The sequence below is a fragment of the Opisthocomus hoazin genome, chromosome 7 (genome assembly GCF_030867145.1).
Source record: "Opisthocomus hoazin isolate bOpiHoa1 chromosome 7, bOpiHoa1.hap1, whole genome shotgun sequence".
Lineage (NCBI taxonomy): Eukaryota > Metazoa > Chordata > Aves > Opisthocomiformes > Opisthocomidae > Opisthocomus > Opisthocomus hoazin.
Window position 1 is genome coordinate 18,689,575 of NC_134420.1, and position 20,140 is coordinate 18,709,714.

Consider the following 20,140-nt stretch of genomic DNA (forward strand, 5'->3'; position numbering starts at 1 on the left):
ACCTATCCTTTCTCACCAGGCTTTGGAGATCCTTCCCTCCCCAGCATCCTTCTGTTCCCTGCGCTGTGCTGCTCTGGACTGTGTCGCTGCATATTGCACCCAGCGTACCCGGTGTCAGGGCTGTGGGCTTCGGCCGAAACACAGACACACCTGGGAGAGAGAGGTGAGGCTGAGGAAGCGGTTCTGTGCACACCAGACTCACACACGGGCGATCACCTCAGCTCCTACACCGACATTTAAGCGTGTAAAGAAGTGGCCTGGCCGTCAAGGAGCCTGAGCATCTTCTGGCAGGTGTCAGGGCTCCAGACTTCTCCCGAAAAGAGGCACCTCCATCGATGCTGACCTCAGGCTTCAGGAGTTGCTCCTAGATGCCCGTGACTCGGTAAATCCCACCCGTGGGTTCTCGCAAACCGCTCAGCAGAGCTGGCCTCCTTAACAAGGAGCAACCACCTTTCCTCACTGTAAAAGCAAAACCCCATCAAAGGGAGGGACTCAACCTTGGCAGGGAGGGCGGGGGGGGGGGGGGGGGGGGGGGGAGAAGCAGGGCTGTAAGCTACTGTTAATAGCTGAAGGAGCCCAGCTCCTTTCCCTTCCCCCAGCTCACCACAAGGACCTCCTGAGAGTAGACAAAAGAAAGCTTGGAGGGTTAATCTCCCCGAGAAAAACAAGTGATTTTCCAGTAAACAACTGCAATAGCAAACAATGAGGGTGAAAAATAGCGATCATAAAAAAGTCTGCTCGGAGGAAGAGGCGACCCAGTAAGAGAGGTGTCTCTCGGGCTGGGGGAAAAACAAGGCGGCAGACTGGGGAAGCTGCAGTGGCAGCGGCAGCAAAATAAACCCCACAAGTTGCCACTGGATCTACTTGTGTTTGTGCCTTTTGATCTTTTAATTGCTTCTTAGTTATCCTTCAGTGCAAATAAATAGTGCATTGTGTCAAGAAAGAGGAGGGGGGCGGGGAAGGGAAGAAAGAGACACAAAAGAAAGAGCTGTCGCCCAGAAGAGAAAAGGAACAGGTTCTCCCCCCACCTTTAAAGGAGTGAATACATCTGTATTTGGGGGGGGGGAGGATAAGGGGGAGAAGGGGATAGGATTAGAAATCAAAGCGAAATTGGAGAGAAGCACATTAAGCCTCGGGCATCCTTACAGTAGGAAGAAAAGAGGGAGGTGGTGAAACCCTCTGGGAGTTTATTCGGTGACTTATGAGAGGATCCAAGAGTGTAATATTGTTAAAGGTCAGCCTAAACCTAATTTAAACTAGGGATGTGTGACCTCCGCCCTTCATTTAATACAGTCATAAGGAACATTACACTGCCGATAGCTGGAACAATAGCTGCCTCCACCCCGAACTCCAGCCCCTGGTGTTGCCTGCAAGGAGAGCAGGAGGAGGACCAATAAAGCCAAGGACCCGGCTAACCTGAGGATGAGGAGGCAGAAAGAGAGGGAGAGGAAGGCCGCTGGACCACAGCACTGACCGCCAAGGGGCTTGCAAAAACATGGCATCCCATGAAGCATTATGGTTTGAAAGTGGATGGGGCTGCAGCAAAGCGTCGCCTGAAACCATCGGAAATGCAATAAAAACAGCCCACCACGTCTTGCATCTGTCTGACCTCCGTGGTCATCAACGCAGTTCAGGAGAGGAATCCTGGTCACGGGTTCCCGTTAAATTCGTGAGGAGCAAGGACAGCGTTCGCAAAGCAAAGGCAGCCAAAGGGAGCTGAAACTAAATGAATCTAAAGCGAGAGCTGGAATCAAAGCGACATCTGAAAGGTGCCCTGAAATGACCAGGGGACGCCCAGGACTCGGAGACAAAACCTCTGCTGCTGCAGCAGCAGCTGTGGAAACATCTGGGCAGGCTGCAAAGCCCCCTGATGGCGCTGCCCATCTGAGCTGATCAAAGTGACTTGTGGGTGGCCACCAACACATGGCGATGGGCCGGAAAGCTTTCCAGGGAAAGGGGGAAGAACAGGAAAGCTTGCGCCAGCCTGGACCTTGCAGGCAGGGGTGTCAGCTTCAGCAGAGGCACAGGAATGTAAATAGCTGCAGAAATGCAGTGGTCACGGGCCAGGGTGGATGTTAGGGATGCTGCCGGAGAGCTGAGCCAAGCAGATACCTTCAGGGAAGGGGACATTTACGTGACTTTTCCCTTCCTCTCCACCTATAATCCAGTGAGGGGAGAGATCACCTAATCCCAGCCCAACCAAGACAGCCTGTGATGCTCGTTCAGCTTATTTCACAATTATACCACAAATGAAAAGGTGAGCAGAACGGGGATTTGAGGTGCATGGTTCAGGTGCTGTGCCTACAGCATTGCAAAGGTACCCCAGTTCGTAAAGCACCTATATTCTCGTATGTTGAGAGTGAGGACGACCAGAAGGAATAAGACTGCTTTACTGATATGCCCAACAGATCCGGGCACTGCAGGTTGAGGCGTCCAAGACAAGACAAAAAAAGGGTGAGGGCAGCCCATGGGTTTGGGTCTCCAGTCAATGAAGACTAGGAGAAAAAGTCCTCCCCAGTGATTAGAGGGAGAGTGATTACCCAAAGTCCTATACACAGCTGTTCAATGGCAGAGGAGTAATCGTACTTGGCACAGTGAGTTTTGCAGTGGCTTTAAGAAAGCGATACCTTTTGTTTTGTACAACACAGAAACCTGGCAATAACACCATGTCCTTGCACGCTGCTAAAATATATTGAACCTGGGGCACACTAAACTGTTGGAACAGGAGAGATTCATTGGTGAAAAGGGTTGTGATATATGGAAGGTGCCTGCATGAAAATTGAAGTCAAAGAAGTAAGAGAGGGAGAAATAATTCACCTGGGGCTCCTGGTCAACAAGGAGCAAACAAGAGCAGTGGCTGGGCAGGTCTGCTCAGGGCTCCTGGCACCCCTGGCTGGGGAGAGCATTCTGGGGCCGTGCTCCCAGCCCAGAGGGTTTCTGCTGCAGCGCTGTTATATGGGCAGGGGAAAAGCGGGATGCCCTCAGGCATCAGCAGAGGACGATTTTTTTGGCATGTTCAGAGTGAAAGAGGGACTCTTGCAGCAACTCCGACCCAGGTCTACTCATGCCTTGGAGCACTTGTTGGACTTAGGTGTTCAGGAGGGCTGTTGGCAGATGCATCCTGAGGACATAGAGGGTGCTGAGCATAGCAAAAATGACGTTATTCCAAAGTAAGGTATTGCACAGTGCCAGAGGAATTTGTGACAGCAGTAAAAGGCACAAGTTGTTTTCACCCTTGTTTACGTGGAGGACAAACTACGCATTTTCTGTGGGCTGGACAGTCTTAGTATTCCTGTAGCATCTTTTGAAATTCAATGTCCCCAGTAATTAGAGAAAAGCTCCAACCTGAGCAGCGTTGCTCGGCTCAAGAGGCCCCGGGAAGGAGGATGCGGGGTAGGGAGATGTTGTGGTGGCTGAGTGCGAGATAGGAATTGAAAAACGACATTCAGCAAGTGAAAGTCAGTGGGTCTGCTTGTTGGGATGCCATCTGCAACATGGCCCAAAAGAAGGAGGCCAAAGGGTCCCAGGGTCAGATGATCACAGAAAGGGAGAGAAGTGTCTTCTTTCACCCCACCATCTGTGGAACAGCAAACATCTCATGGTCATCCCTGCTTTACAAAGCAGACTCTAGCTTAGCTAACACTTCCCAAATGGGATTTCCCAGAAGGGTGGAATAGGGCAGATAAGGAGAAATGCCTGCCCTCTCCCCAGCTTCTTTTCATTGCAGAGGGAGCCTGGAAGGCTTCAAGTTTTGTCTGATTATTTGCATCAAAAATGTGCAACAAATACAGTAGCAGAGAAAGAAGATGAGTCTGTGCCTATATTAACAGCTAAGCACATCACCATTTCCTGTTTTCCTTATTTATTTTTTTTTTAAGCATTTCCATGAAAATACTCACTGGAATGTCATGGAGAAGAAGAGGTCCAAGCTGGTTTAAGGAACACTAGAAGCTCCAGCAGGTACGGTTAGTTCTTCCAAGCACCAGGGGATGAAGATGGCTGTTTATAGTATTGTGTATAATATCGGTCTGTCTATGGAGAAAATGCTGAGTGAAAACAGCTTGCTAATGAAATGCATTGTGGGAGGTGGTGGGAAACCTTTTGGACTTTTTGGACTCTTTGGTGTGAGGATTGTGCCCCATCGCTTTGTACCTGCAGGGACGGCCAGATGAGGATGCTCTGGGAAGTCAGCACTAGTAGCGGGCATCCTCGTGTCCCCCTGGGGAGGAGATGAGCAGCAGGAAGATGGGCTGCAGGGACGTAGCCCACCCTCGAGCAGGAGCACGCCGTGCCCTCTAAGGGTGTCTGTGTCTCACCACCCCCAGCACAGCACCCTCACACACACCGCTTCGCTCTGCCCTCACTTGGAAAACTCAGGATTCACCCTTAAAAATGTGTTATCCTGCTCCCGGGAGCATCAGTATGAACTGGTCAGTCTGGCTGAGTGTTGCTGGATTCATGAGGGAGAGCAGGCAAGCCCTTAATAAATTCTTCTTCCTCAAAAAAATACACAGCAATTGTTGCTGAGGTCCCCTCCAGCAGCTTCAACAGAGCAGCCATCACAGAGTGGCTGGTGGCAACGCCCGCGGTGGGCTGTGCTGGAGGTGGATGCAGCCCTTACACTGATTTTTCCTTGGTGAAGCTTATTGGAGAGCTTCCCTTTGGCCTCATCATGCAGTCAGCTTGCTCAGCAAAGCTGCCCAGGTGAGCGGGGCAGTATTCCCAACCCTCTGCCATGTCCTCCGGCATTCGCTACTGATGCAACTCATGTATTTCAGATGTGCCCTTTGGAAGCACAAGATTTGAGTGCCCGTTCAATACTCTGCAGAAAATCAGAGACAAGAGCCAGCTGGAAATAACACCCTGTGATGGGTTATTTTTCAGAGTGCTTGGAGAGAAGCGATGGCACTGAGTGCAGAAGGTGATGCGTTTTAGGGAATATTTGCGGGGCCCTTATTTGCCAGGGAGAGGTGGAGTGGTGAAGATATGTCTCTGTTGTGTAATTAATGGCTTTGAAAAAAAAACCCTGAGCCTGTTGGCTAAGCCCGAATACCTCTGAGGGGTTCAGGAATCCCAGCTATGTATCTTTCAGGCGTTTCTTCCTCTGTTGTTTTTTTTTTTCTTTTTGCATTGCTGCTGTGCTTCAGTGCGGGTCTTTGTTCGCAGCTCTCATTGTCTTTAGGCAGAGGGTTGGGTGGCAGCATCTTCCCCAGGCCATGGCTTCACCCCTTATCAGGGAACACCCCCCCCTCCCCCCCCCTCTGCTTGCCAGCCCGGGTGGGGCCACCCTATCACTTCTTAAGGCCAGGTGCTTTTTTGGGCAGGATAAATGAGCTGCTGGGCCCAGCCACCGGTGCCCTCAGGTCCGAGCTGAGGAGTGAAGACCCCAAAGGAGGACGTGGAGCTGGGGTGCCATGGGCAGGCGGCTGTGGAAGTAGGGAGAAAAGGCAGCACAGGGCTCACAACAGGGCTCCTACGCCCTGAGTGCAGCCTTCCTCCACCACTGCATCCACACATCTCCTTGGGCAAGTCACCTAATTTCCCTCTGGTTTGCATCCCCGTCCATCAGCTTGGGGCAGGAATAAATCTGTCCCTCGTTGCCTCGTTCCCTTAGAGACTGGGACTTTCGATACCTATGGCTGGCAGCAGGTGTATGGGACTTTGCAATAAGGTCCCCCACAGCTTACACACTCCCCGTGTTCCCATTCCTGAAGCAGGTGACACAGGGACACTCTGTGCCCACCTGTGCTGCCAGCATCTCCTCTAGACCATGCTGCCCTTGCTGCGGGTGGTGGATGCCTACGAGGAGGTAGGAGGTGTGGGCAATTTGTTTTCTCACTTAAGCAAAACACTCTTTCATAATCATAACGAAGGAAGGGAGGCAACAGCACTTGGCAAAGCAACTTACGCTAAGTGCACTTCACTAGAAATGTTTATACTCTGCTGCTGAAAAATCCACCGAGTGCGGCGATAGTGTGGCGCGGCGCTGGCAGGGCGGAGGCAGCCAAGATGGGGATTGTGCCCCGAGCCATGTCCCAGCCAGGGTGGGCTTGGGGATGTCACCCGCTGGTCCTGGCAGGAGGCTCCCAGGGTCTCTCACACGGGGACAGTGGGCGGAGGGATGGGGGAGAGTGCAAGGGGATGTCTTTGGGCTTCCAGAGAATGGCTTTACCTGGGACCACGCACCCATGAAAGCCTCATCTCTGCTGTCTCCTTTTGGCCATTTAACCTTCAAGGACAGGTGTATAGGTGGGATTGGCATCTCCAAGTAGATTCACAGAGAAAAAAGGTATAATGCAATCCTGTGTGATGAGGGGGAAGGTTTTTTATGGTGCCAGTTGTGCTCCAGAAAGGCTCTGGTGGGAGAAGCAAGGGTTTTGTAGAGAACCCAGCACTACTGGAGCAGGAGACCTCACAGGGTAGGACCCTTGGGAGTGCTAAGCTAATTACTAATTACTAGGAAGGTAACCCCCACCAAAAAAATACGCCTCTAGCTTTTCAAAGCAGCAGGTGGTACGCTTGCGTAGCACGTGCAGGCGTGCGTGTGTGTGCACACATGTATTTTTGTGCTGAGGGGGAAGCGAGTGCCTGGCTAAGTAGGTAGAGCCAAATGGCAGGTGATTCAGATGCTACCCTCTATTTCTGAATCCCCGTCTCTTCATCAGCTGAAGATTACAGGCTCCAAAAAGGCCCTCCGTGAAGCCCTGGTGCAAGTCCTGAAGTCAACAGGCAAAGGGTTAACCGAATTCCCAAGGCAGGTGGGAGCGCGAGTCAGACTGGGTGATATCGCAGACATGTTATTTGAAAAGCTAAGAAATTGTGGAATTCCTCACCTAATCCAACTTCCCCACAGTTTAAAGAAAACTGCAAGGCAAGATATCACTACGGCCAAGTGAGACCTCCCACAAACCTTTCCCTGCGTAATCCATACGTGGATATATGCACTGTCAGCCGCCTCCTGTGGCGCTGGGCTTCTAACCCTCGGTGAGTTTTCTCCTGGTGAAGCTCGTGGGATGCAGCCCCTATGATCAACTCCCTAATGCCTTGATCCGTATGAGCTGAAGCTGGCTCCTCCATCCCTGTGCCATTGCTTCTGTGCAACGCATGGCCCTCCTGCACCCTGCAATGGAGCCTTTGCCTTTATATCAGCAGAGTGCAAGGACACACTGCTCACGCTGTCACAGCGAGAGAGTAGTTTTAAAACACCCATGTGAACAAATATTTGATGGGACAACACAAAAATGAGTGGAAGTAAAGCTCTCGACTTCAGCAGACCCCAGTTTAGGACATCTCTAATTATGAAAGGTGGCTACTGTGAGCCTCTGTAGCAATGCAAATACCTGGATGTGATTAATGGTTATCAAATGTAATTATAGCAATGGAAATTGCATCCCTGGTTCAGATCTGCCTGCCATTCCTCCGTTTATGTTTTCCAGGTGGGTCTCTTGCTGAGCCATCTCAGTCCACCAGGTAGACCTTCATACAGAAGAATATTTTTTTTTTTCGCCTGGAAGTAAGTTGCATAGATTTCTGTTTAGATTTTTTTGCATTAAAGGCAACCATTTCAAATATGTACAGATCACACGGATGTTTTTTAGTCAAAACAAGAACAGTAACCACAAGAGGTGCCAGACTGGAACAACCTCTTCTCCACTAAACTAATCCAAAGAGAAAAAAAAAGAAAAAGATGTTTTCCAGAGATAGAATGAATTCCTTTGTCTCCGCATGTGATATCAGGAGAGAGAAAAATCTAGCAATGGATAGCAGGCATCCCCTAAAATGGAACTTTTAGAGGAAAGTTGCTTTTTCTCCAAGAAACCTTAGTGTTGGAGCTGGGGAATTATTTCAGGCCAGACCTGCTGGGTCCCCCTCCAGGGCTCCCGTCATTGGAGGCGATGAGTACCTGCAACTGCTGTTTCTTACAAGCTGCTTCGGCATCCCTTTCTGGGTGAACCTTGCTATTTCCAGTGAGTCAGCCCAGGGGCTTCAGGCTCATTTGGGCACACTGAGTACTGCCCTCACTCCCTAATTAACTTACACGAGCATCATCTCATATTTGCCTGTGTCACTGGGGTATTTCAAGATCTGCCATCCCAATCCCTTGTGGAGCCCCCACTCCTGTAGGGCAGCAGGTCCTGCCCCAAGCCAGACCATCTTGGGGAAGGCAGCATTTCTGGGGATGCCTCACTGGTCCCCATCCCCCCGCCCCCAGCAATGGAATCAGGGGCACGAAACCCTTCTGGTGGCTGAGGCCTGTTTCACGGATGCTTACTCCCACCCACCGCCGCCCTTGCTGTTCCTGGAGACCCACATGAAAGCAGTAATAGCACTGTCGGGGTATACAAAGTAAAAGATGACTCACTGTGAAGCCTTTGCTCCCACCTTCGGGAGGCAACCAGACAGGGAGCAATCTCCTGTTGAAGGGGGGTGGATTTTAAGTCAGACTGATTATTTTTCTGAAAACCTTTCATTTAGTCTAAATAACTGGCTTGGTATGTTGGCACTTGGCTTTTAAACTAAGCATGCTTTTCTGAGCATGATTCTGCCAGGATAGTAGTAGCCGGAGCCAGGTTCACGTCTTGGGAGAGCAAACAGCCCCAGATCCCTGCAATAAAGTGGGAAACCAGCCCTTGAGCTTCACTAATTTCTTTGGACGGTCTGCCCTGGCTGATGGGTAATTGATGGGGAGGTAGGAGCCAGGGGCTAATTTGTAGGTGGGCTGCATGATTTGCATGATTGCAACTACAGAAGGCTGGGGCAGAAGAAGTGATTTTCACCGTGCTTGGAGGTTTTTGGCAGTGTTTCCCACCTTGTGGGCTGCTCTTCTCCCTGCCACTAGTACCTGGCCTCTGGTTACCAAACATGTTAGCCCCTGTGACCTATCTCTCTCTCTGCCCACCAGTTTCCAGCACCAGGATTGATCTCGTAATACTTTTAAAAGACCATCTGCTAGGGGCAAGAGCATTGCGAGCTCTTAAGCCCAAAGGGAGGATGGAGCTCCCTTGCAGGCAGCAGCATCCCTGCATCCCAAAGCCAGCTGCCCCGGGCTTGGGGACTCCCACAGATGTGGGCTGGCAGGTGGAGGACACCGACATGAGGCTGCAAGAGCCACTCCGACCAGACACCTCGGGCCGTGGACTGTCAGCACTTCACTGGTGCGTTGAACCTTGCTGTGCCCTGGTGAGTGCTCAAGTGTGTTGGTGCCCACATCTCTGCTGGGCTGCCCAGAGGATATGCGCTTTGGTGACCAGAACCAGCCAGACAAAATGATTTGCAGCACAGGTTTTGTTGCAGAGGCATGGTGTGGTAGCCAAGGGGAAAGGCAGACCCCAGATCTCCCACCATCTTGGGGGATGAAGTCTTCTCCCACTCCCGCACCAGGCATCAGTTGTTGTCAAAACAGGAATTTGTATTAGCAATGTGGAGGATATTACAGACTAAGACTGATTGTAAAGGGCTGCTCATATCTAAAATGGGTTTGCTGACAGCTTGGTTGTGCTTGCTGGTTTGGAGCTAACCATAACAAAAGTCTAAACAGATCACTGCTTGAGCTATTTTGCGCCGATTCTTTTTTTTCCCTGTTCCTTCACTAAACCCGTGGCAGCTTTTGTCATCCCATCTTCCTGAAGGCCTCCCAGTCCCATTTTGGAGTGAGTGAGACAGGCTCAGGTTTTGAAAGAGTCACCCACATCACAAGCAAGTGTTGGCTCTCCTCTCAGATTTTATTTTGAGTAGCTATAAACTGGAAATACCGGGTTGTTTTGAGTCAAGGCATCACCAGCTAAAAGCTGGGACCAGCTAACAGCACACGACATAGTGAGGCAGAGAGAGTCTTCTGCTGCACAGCTGCGTGAGATTTCTCTTGAGCCGGAAGGAAGATTAATTGGGGAGCAAGTGCAGGGAGGAAGGAACTTTTCTTTCCCAGGGATTTATTCTCCTCATTTGATCCTGGCTTTGGGAAGGGAACAGTAACAGCAGCAGGCTGCCTGGGCTGGTGGCAGGGTTCACAGCCGTGTCTCAGCTGTAGCGGTGTATGCAAAACGAGGTGGTTTTCCAGTAGAGATCTTCACTGCCCATGGCTCTGCCCTCATCCATGTATTGCTTTGCCCTGCAGAGGAGCCCCTTGCAGCAACGGCATCACTCCCCAGTGGCTCCGACATCCCCTCTTTGTACAGTGTAAATACTCACTGCCTCCCCCACCTTCTTCCCATAGGAAGAAGCAGAAAGAGGGGCAACGGGTCTGAGGCACCAACAAGAGCATCAGGCACATGGCAAGCCTTAAACACAGGTTTTGAGTGGAGAAAGGGGGATTTTCTACGTGCCGTGGCCAGAGAATTGTACCCAGCTGCTCCCAGAGCAAGCACCCGACGCTGGGGTGAGCAACCAGGTCCTATTGAACAAGCTTCCTCTTCCATTGATTCAAGTGATGCAGATCTTCTGCTGAAGATGAACTGTCCCACTGAGTGCTTGGCTCTTGCCCACCAAACACCGCTCCAGTCGAGATGGGCTTAACGTCACCTTCCAGACACTAAACTTCGTAAGGCGTTTGGCTGCTGTGCACCATGAGGACTCTGCTCACACCCACTGTCTCAGTCACAACGAAGTCTCTCTCAACCTTTTTTCAGATAAGTAGGGTGAGCTTCCTCGGTCTCTGGTAGCAAGGCAGGTGTCAGGCAGGTCAGGCCATTCCTGCTGCTCTTTTCTGCTTCTTCCCCCAGCTCCCTTTCATCCCTGATGTATTTAACAGTGAAAATGTGGTCCATTGTCTTTTATCCAGTTTGCAATAGGCTTCATAAGGGATGTTAATCAGCCCGTGGTTGTGCTCACCATACACAACATCTTCCTAACACTCAGCGCTACACTTTGCCTATGTAACCTCACTCTGCAAGTGATTTAATGACGTATTTATCTCATCCACATCAGGATCCTCTCACTGGCTTGTCCTAACTCAATCCCAGAGACACCTGACTGACTTACATTACTCTCTCTAGTTACTGATCTGCGTAGAGACGAACTGCAAAATTGCCCATCTGCGCTTAAGAAGCCTTCATTTGAAAACCTGGGGGATCCACACAGTTAGGAGGGGACTGGGCACGAGTCTTTGCTGATGGGTATTTGTGTAACTAATTATATTTCTATTATTGTATGTGAATGGAGAGGTCCCCCCACCACTAAGGCATTTCATGGAGAATAATTTAGACCCTTTTCCTAAGATAGGAGGCTGTTATAGATATTACCAGATGTTAAGTCTCTAAATCACTAAAATAACACAAATTAGCTGTGTGTTGCTCTGTTTGGCCTAAATTCAAACAAAGCTCTGCCTAAAATGCTCAGCTGGTGGGCAGAGCTGAGCCCAAGCTTCCCACAGCTCGCAGCCCACCGAGACCCTCCCGGCTCCGGCACCGAAGTGAGGCAGAGGGACTGAGGTGGTGTTGGGATGGAGGCACAAATTGCTTTGGAAATAAAATCCTATGGGAGTGATTCCTTAATAATTGGGTTGCGGCAACGACTTCAGCTGGAAAGCAATTGTAAGAGCCCATAGCCAGGACTGAATTAACGGGACTATTTCACTTGATATCTTGGAGCAGGCACTGCAAAACGACCCACGTCTAAGAGGCTCGAGCGTGTCCCCGTGGGGGTCCTCACCTCTGGCTCACCCGGTACCCCAGCTCTCCAGGGGCGTTAGCGGCAGACCCATCCCCCCGTCCCCTCGCGGCTGAGCATCACCAGGCTGGCGGCTGAGCCGGGCGAAGCTGCGTTCCCGGAGCCCCCCGCTCCGGCCAGGCACGGCGCGTCTTCCCGGCGGGTCCTGCGGCCCGCAGCGCGCCCTCTGCTGGCTGCCGCGCCGTTTCGCAGCCCTCCGCCGCGGCGGGGAGACGCGGCCGGGGCCACGGCCACCCCCAGCAGCAGCAGAGCTGGCCAAAGCCGCGTCGCGGCCCGGGACGGGGACGGCGGTGCCGCGAAAGGCCTTGGGAAATGTCTTGCGAGCCGGGCGGCAGCGAGGAGGCCAGCACCGGCCCGGCGGTGGCGCTGGGTGGGGAGACGTCCTCACTTTGTTTGAGACATTAATATTTATATTTGGGATATATATCTACGCTCTGGCAGTCCTTCAGTGCCAGGGCGAGCAAGAAGAGCCCAGGGTTCTGTTGCACAGGACGGGGTCTGTGGGGCAGGAGGTTATTGCGGGCTGAAACCTAGGTTTACTCAAAAGGGGATTTCTGGCTCAAAAACCCATACGCATCTGACCCAAAACACTCCATAGGTACATGTTGCACCAGAGGAAACACTGGGCAGGTAGAGTTTCCCCAGAACATACAGCACAGAGGTGTGCTGCAGGGTGGCAAGGGAACTGGGGGTGAGGGTGTCCCGGGGTGTGAGAGCTGGGCTGGTGGTCCCAGCTTTGAGAGCCTGGAGTTTCAGAAATGCAGCCAAAATCCTTCTTGGAGGAACACCACCTTTGAACAAATACCAGAGTGAGAGCAACAGCAACCCAACTCGGCATCACTCCAGGTCAGTGGCCATGTCAGCTAGGGCTGGCATCGCCCTTGGGAGCTGCCCGTAGGTCAATGGGCGCTTTGCTCGCATTCCTCCAGCCATCTCCTTGCTAACCCAGCTCCAGTGGTCCCATGACCTTGTTGCAAAGCCTTACTCCAGCATCACATCCCCAGCCAGTTGTTCTCCAACACCTTGCATGATCTGTATTTATTTATCTTCCCCCCCTATTTTGGGGGTTCCCTGGTGCCCACGCCACCTTGGCCTACCCTAGACAGTGCTGCCAGGCAGCTGCAGGCAGGGGTGCCGGATCCAGCTGTGGGCTGCCCTGCGCTCCATCCCCTGGCAGCGGCTGGGACTGCAGGAGAAGGGAAAGCCGTCGCAGGAATCTGGTTTTAACAGATTCTCAGCATTTTTGTGGTGCTCTATATCGGTAACAGAGCCATGGATAACTGCTTTGCTCTGAACAGATATGTGAAACCTCAGGGTCTTTTCCTGGTTGTGAGGACTGTGAAGCCCAACAGGAGAGGACGAATTCCTCAGGAAAGGTTCCAGAAACTAAAATTGCACAGAGGCAAAAGGAAGAAATTGGGATGCAAAAAGCCTTTTTGGAGATGAAGAAGCACAGTGATGCGAGGTTAGCAAGGGCCAAAGCGAATGGCTTGAAAGGTGCTCCCGGTCCTGTGTTCTTAAATGGGATGCACAGTGAAACAGGGCAGTCAAAGCAACAGCTCTGCAGGGTAAAGATGAAGGGCAAGCATCTTGAGAATGACATCGGAGCTCTGTAGTCAAAACCATAAAGGAAAAACAGGCATGACGTCAGTACTTGGTGCCGCTCAGCGTCCCCGGGGTGAGGTCAGCAATCTTGCAGGAGCAAAGGAGCTGCTGGAGGAGCGCTTTCCAAGAGGGGCTTCAGAGCTTTGCAGTCCTCCCACCTCCTTGGCATAAGCCACGCTGAGCCAGGTGCCCCCTCCCCACCCCGGCAGCATGAGCCGGCAGGCGACCTTGTCCCTTCCCCGCCACCGCTTCCTCACAGCTGAGAAGCACCCGCGCTTCTCAAAAGTGGGTGCACAGGGAGGCACTTCGGACCCCTGCCTTGTAACACCTGCACTGGGACTAGGACTGAAAAATAACCTGTCTGCCTTTCATCAGAATTTTGTGGGATCAGTTTTTCTCGTTTGGGGTTGAAATTCATCATTTCAGGACAAGGTGTCCGCATTTGGAAAAATGTGGCCAGTTTTAGATTGCAGGCATTTAAAAAGTGACTGAAAACGCAATTTCAAAAGTGGAAGAGGAGCATGCTGCAGTTTGCACCCTGGGTGTGGTTTTACTAGGGATGGGTCAGGTCTCAAGCTGTTTCACTGTGATTTCTCTCTTGCCACTGAAATCAGTGGAACCCCAGGGGCCAAGACAGCATTTGCTGGGGAAGAGTTTTAAAAATCCCTCCAAATGTTCCCATACAAGGTAGAAAAAGCTGGAAACTTGGGTGTGCAAGATCTGCCAGCAGGCACATCTGCAGGGGCAAGACCCTGCTGGGTCCCAGCCGCCAAAGTGGAGAAGGTTTCTGAGAAGTGGAAAAAAGGATAGAAATTTTTTCCACTGAAACTTCTACAGAATGGTTTATCATCAGTGTAGGGTGGGCGGTGTAGTTTGCATTTGATTTTCCATTTTCTGATTAGAAAAGAGAAGCTCCATTATTTTCTGGCAAAAAGTTACATTTCCGAAGTCGGCAGTTCAGTAAAACACCCTCACCTCCAACATCCAGCATTACAAAGCTCAAAGGACCAGAACTTGGAAATCAAAAGCCAAATTTATTTCTGTTATCCATTTCCTTCCAAAATCTGAAAACATTTCATGGGAAATTTCAGTCTGAGCAACCACGCGCATCCTGGAAATCCTGGTATTTACCAGGCAGAAAAAAAGCGCCGTATTTTGGCTTGCTCTTTCAGCAACAGAAAGAGGTCAGGGGAGCCCAAATGGTTCATACACCTCCCACTGCCACTTCTGAAGCTGGCTGGGAGTGGAGGGAAAGGATCGAGGCTCGGATCATTCCCTTGTGCTTTCCTACGGGCTTGTTTCGCTTCCCGTTATTGTCCCCAATCTGCTCCTGCCTGCTCTGCCCAACAAGACCGAGGGGATTGCGAGAGCCAGCCTGGCATTTGGCTTGGAAAAAACTGGCCTCCTGCCTCCCTGCAGCATGCAGGAATAATTCACCCAGAGACAATGTGCTGGCAATGACTTTCCAGATCAATTTATAGCCTGACCTAAAGCTTTCTTGCTGCCCAGAGTGAAAGGAGAAGGAAGAAGGGATATTTTTTGTTCAGAATAGGTGTCTTTGGGGAAGTCAGTCTAAATGAGAGGGAATTTGAGGTGTTAACACTGAATATGCTTAGCGCATGCTTTCCAACTCAAGTCATCGCTGCAAGTCAATGATTAAGGAATCATGCTGCAGATAAGGAGAAAGGCTGTAAGCAGGTTTAAAATCTCCTAAAAAGCTGATAAGATGGTTAAAAAAATAAACCCCAGGGTATTGTCTGTCTATTTCTATATAAATTGAATCTATGAGTTCTCAGGGTAACAGACAGCATTCTTGTATCTGTGGCTTCCCGGAAAGGGAAATAATAGAGTCGGATTAGCTCCGGGAAAGTGGCAGCCTTCCCTTCCTCTCCAGATAAGCCTGAGTAGCGCAGCCCATCCAGCAGCCCGGAGATGTGGTCTACCACCCGGCCACTGGGAACCCTGATGGTCAGGGCCCCACAGCAGCTCCCCTCCATTCCCATTTCTTTGAGCATCGCTCCCCTTTCCTCAAAACCGTAGCGGAGCCCTGTTGGGTAAGGGTTCACGCATACGGGAAGCAGGGGCAACTTTGGTCCTATCTTTTCTAGGCAGCGTGAACAACTCAGCAGCCCAAAGAATTTGTCTTGCAATCCCCTCTGTGGCTCAGCTTTCAATTCTCTATTCAAGCAGCATGAATGAACCGAAACCTTTATTTGCATTCTCTTCAAATTGCCCTCCACCGCTAGCATGAGACCTTTGGAAGCTTGTCGCGAGAGTAGCAGAGCCAAGATATTTTAGCCGGGCATGATGCCCCACCGCTACCGCAAAAATCACTTCAAAGCAACTGCTGAGTCAGAATAAAGGGGGCTGGATGCATTTGCTTCCCAAAGATCACAATGCAAAACCCGGCAGGAGGAGGAGTGGGGAGGGAGGTCAATGGATGCAGCATTCCCTGTCCCTGAGTCACTTCTCCTGCAGGAATTCATAAGATCTGGAATCTCCCAAGCACATCTGGGAGAGGGAATGGCCTGGGCAAGGGCACTAGGGTTTAAGGGGCACTTTATAAAGAAATCCCATCTTGGACCACAGGTAAGGATACCCTAGACCATTGCCCATCCTCAGGTTTGGGTGGGGTAGGCAGCTAAAGCTGCCCACCCTGCCACAGTGCAGGGTCAGCAAGACAACAGCATCACGTTTGCAAGCCAAGGAGCTATGTGCTCTGGTGTGGGAAGTGCATAGGGTTGCCTTCAGGCTTCCATCCTTGAAGTCCCAGAAAACAAGGGAAAAAATATCTTTGTTCTCCTTTGGTCCTCACCTTGCTGCAGCTTTTAAAAAGTGAAGAGCTGGCCCTTTATGTTATTTTCAGTTCTGGAAAGCAAAGTGTATTCATAAGGACTTTTGTTTTTTTAAGGTTTTCTACAGCTTTTAAATTGATGCAGTACTTTCTCCTGTACCTCCCCGAGAGTAGTATATCTCACTGTATGCCACACGCATCCAGGACAGCTCTTGCTTTGGGGAGGAAGGGACAAATGGCAGCTGCATGTGCTCTGCAGAGAGCTCAGACTGCTCCAAAGCAGATGTGGGGCCATGCCTGCCTCCCTGACCCTAGCTGGTCACCACTCCCTCCTCTTCCCTTTTCCACTAAGAGACCTGCTGACTCCTTTTCCCAGGAGGCACAAAGGCAGGGGAATGGTGGAGAATGTCCATCATGGTCCCTTTCTTTCTCTCTTCTGCTCCAGCCCTAGGTAATCACCAGCTGGGCCCTCAGTGTGTCTACATCCCTATCTCACCTGGCATCCTAACCTGCCAAGAAAATATCGGGCTGCGTCTTGAGCTGGGTAGGAGAGCTTGGTCCTGCCCCATCTTAAGGTTTCAAAACAATTCCCACTGCATTTACTGAAACCTCCTGGATTTTTTCAGCAGAAGGAGACGAGTCCATCCCGGGGTAGCCCAGAGCCTGGTGGGTAGCATGCGGTCTTGGGAAATCGGGCACACAGGATGAAATCTCTGCTCTGATGCCTGCAAAGCAGGCACCTGAACCTCCTGCGTCCCTTTATCCCTTTGAATCCTGCCTTGCTAAAATCAGCCTGGTCCTACGAGAAGTCCTGATTTTGATGAATCAACATTTTCCATCAAAGAAGTGGCATTTGCAATTTCCCAGCCGGTCCTAAGGGAGAGCATTCAGAAAAAGCAAACAAACAAATGAGCAAATCAAACAACGGCGGAGGGCAGGAAACAAGCTGGCCACCTCTGAAGAGCTGTCTCCGCCTGAGCCTTGCTGAGGAGGTAGGACTGCCAGCAGATAAACAGCTCTGGGATGGGCACAGAAACCGCCACACTCTGTTGTGGGAGCTCGACCTTACTGCAAGTAACTGCTGGTTGCTTTGGTGCTGAAGACATGTAGGCTGTCTCAGTAATGCAAGATGAAGCTCTGATATTACAAATGAGGGCTCTAGATTACTCCTCTCTGCGCCTGTCCTTGGCATGACCCATTCCTAGAGAAGCCAGAGGTATCTCCACAGATCTGGCTATATCCTTCTTCTAGCTGTTTCCATCAGCACTACGCAGCACTTGGAGAAGTCCTAGTACCAGTCTGGCAGTCAGGCACTCCAGGCTCCTCCTACACTACCTCTTTCGCTTCCAGTACTCACACTTCCAGCCTTTCCCATCAGCATACCTGTACAATTTTGTCAGATGGAAATCTCAGATTTGTACTAGAAAGTCTCAGTATTGTCTCACAAAAGCCTCTCTGCTCACTTGCTTTCCATGGACCCCTGACACTGATTGCAGGATCTCGGTCCTAGGTGATGCAGGACAAGTCCAGGTGACTCCAACAAGTCTCGGGTTTTCAGCTCTGGAGGGGAACACTGCTCTTGGATGTGCTTTCCCCCCAGACCATGCAAGTGGACCTGACACTCTGCCTTTGGGATCAGGGTGGCATCTCCTTGGGTGAATGTATGGGATTGCTGGAACTCGTTGCATGCCTGAATATGATGGTGGCCTTACCATGAGCAAGAGCTCTGCTATTTTTACTGCAGTAATACCAGCCCTGATCTTATGAGACACGGGGACAGATAGGATAATTGTTTCTGGGGAGTGCTCTTTAGAAACCACCGGAGATATATGCTGTGAGGTTTGGTGGGGGCCGAGTTGCTCAGAAATAGCAAACATCTTGCTGTGCTTTCATAACAACAAGATTTTGGCCCCAGGTTGCCTGTCACAGTTGCAAGCTCTGCTTCTGGGAATATTCAGTGGGGCCCAGAGGAAGAGGTCATGGAGAGGGGTGGAAGGGTGATTGGCGGGAGCAGCACTGGCAAAGCAGCACAGGTGTAGCAGCTTCAGAGGGGGCCCCCTGTCACGGGCTCTTGGATGCATCAAGGGAGCCCGTATAGAGGGTCACTGCGGGGAATTGCTGGCGCTTTCTGATTTCCTGTTTTATGGCTGCATCTTCTTCTCAGCAGATCCTCTGGCTGTTCTTCCAGCCCTTCAGTTTGTAGTGGTTTTGCCAGTTTTTTGCTCATGATGGGAGTGGGAGCAGCACATCCTGTGCAGCTCCAGTGGAGGCAGTTGGATCTGGCTTAAACCACAGCCTCCTTCCTCTCAGACCAGCTTTCAAAATCTGCCACCAGCAAAATGCAGCCCCAACTACTGCTGCCACCTCTGTCAAGCTGCATCAATCCCACAGGGACCTCCTGCATGGCTTGTACTAGACTGGCATGGGAGTCCTTTGGCAGAGGGGACACGACACTTCCCCACACTCTCTGCCACCCCTGCCAGCTGGCATTGCCGTGGTAAATTTTCCTCCCAAAAAGCAGCAGTTCTGGGGCCAGGTGCTTAGAATCATGGAATCATCAGTTGGAAAAGACCTCTAAGATCATCAAGTCCAACTATCACCCCAGCACCACCATGCCTACTAAACCATATCCTGAAGTGCCACATCTACACATTTTTTGAACACCTCCAGGGATGGGGACTCCACCACTTGCCTGGACAGCCTATTCCACTTCTTCACAGATCTTTTAGTACAGAAATTTTTCCTAATATCCAATCTAAACCTTCCCTGATGCAACTTCAGGCCATTGCCTCTCATTCTATTGCTAGTTACCTGGGAGAAGAGACCAACACCCACCTTACTACAACCTCCTTTCAGGCAGTTTGTAGTTGAGCAATAAGATCCCCCCTCAGCCTCCTCTTCTCCAGACTAAAGAACCCCAGCTCCCTCACCCAGTCCTCAGAATACTTGTTGTCTAGACCCTTCACCAACCTCATTGCCCTTCTCTCGACACACTCCAGCACCTCAATGTACTTCTTGCAGTGAGGGGCCCAAAACTGAACACAGTACTCCAGGCGCGGCCTCACTAGTGCTGAGTACAGGGACACAATCACCTCCCTACTCCTGCTGGCCACACTATTCCTGACACAAGCCAGGATGCCGCTGGCCTTCTTGGCCACCTGGGCATGCTGCTGACTCATGTGCAGCCTGCTGTTGACCAACACCCCAAGATCCTTTTCCTTCAGGCAGCTTCCCAGCCACTCCTCCCCAATCCTATAGCGCTGCATGGGGTTGTCATGACCGAAGCACAGGAGGTCAAACAAAACTTGAAAGAGGTTTGTAGCAACAGGAGCAGGGATGCTTCCTTGAAATGCCCAGCTCTTGGCCAATACACTCCACACTCCTTTTGGATGAAATCCGCTTTCTGCACGTGACTTGTCAAATACTTGTGAACAACAAGCATGTCCCACAGCAGACACTCTGCCCGGGCCTTCCAGAAGCAGAAGGGGGAACTGGACACATTTTCTAAATTGGTCATGGCGGTCACCCACGATTTTTCTGGGTGCAATTAATAGATGCCTTAATTCTTTGTTTAATCTGAACTGTTTCCATTTAGCAGCTGAGGAAGTTTGGTCTCCCAGCTGCCTCACTATATTTGAGCTGTGAACTGCAGGAAGTTGATCAGCGTGACATTGCCACAGAGATTACCCTGTAACATTTCCCTAGAAAGAGAAATCTTGTTCAAACTTCTCTGTGCTCTCCTACTCATCCCGCAGGCACAGAGGGTATCAGATTCTCTACGCTTCTTGCTCTGGTGCTGCGTAATCCACTTCCCTCCCTCCCAGGGAGTTCACTTGGATGACAGAAGGATGGTGTGAAGTGATAGGTGGTTCCAGGACCTTTTAGAACTGCCTTACCCCAGTAGGGATGACGAGACCCTAAAGTAAACCTCAGTGCCCCCTCGCCAACACATGGACACATGAACCAGCTCAGTTCTTCAAATAGATCCACAACATTTATTCAATTGCTTGAAGGTGCAGTAGCATAAGTGCATGTTTCTGCCTATGGCCCCAGAGCTCCCTGGTGCTGGCCTCGCTG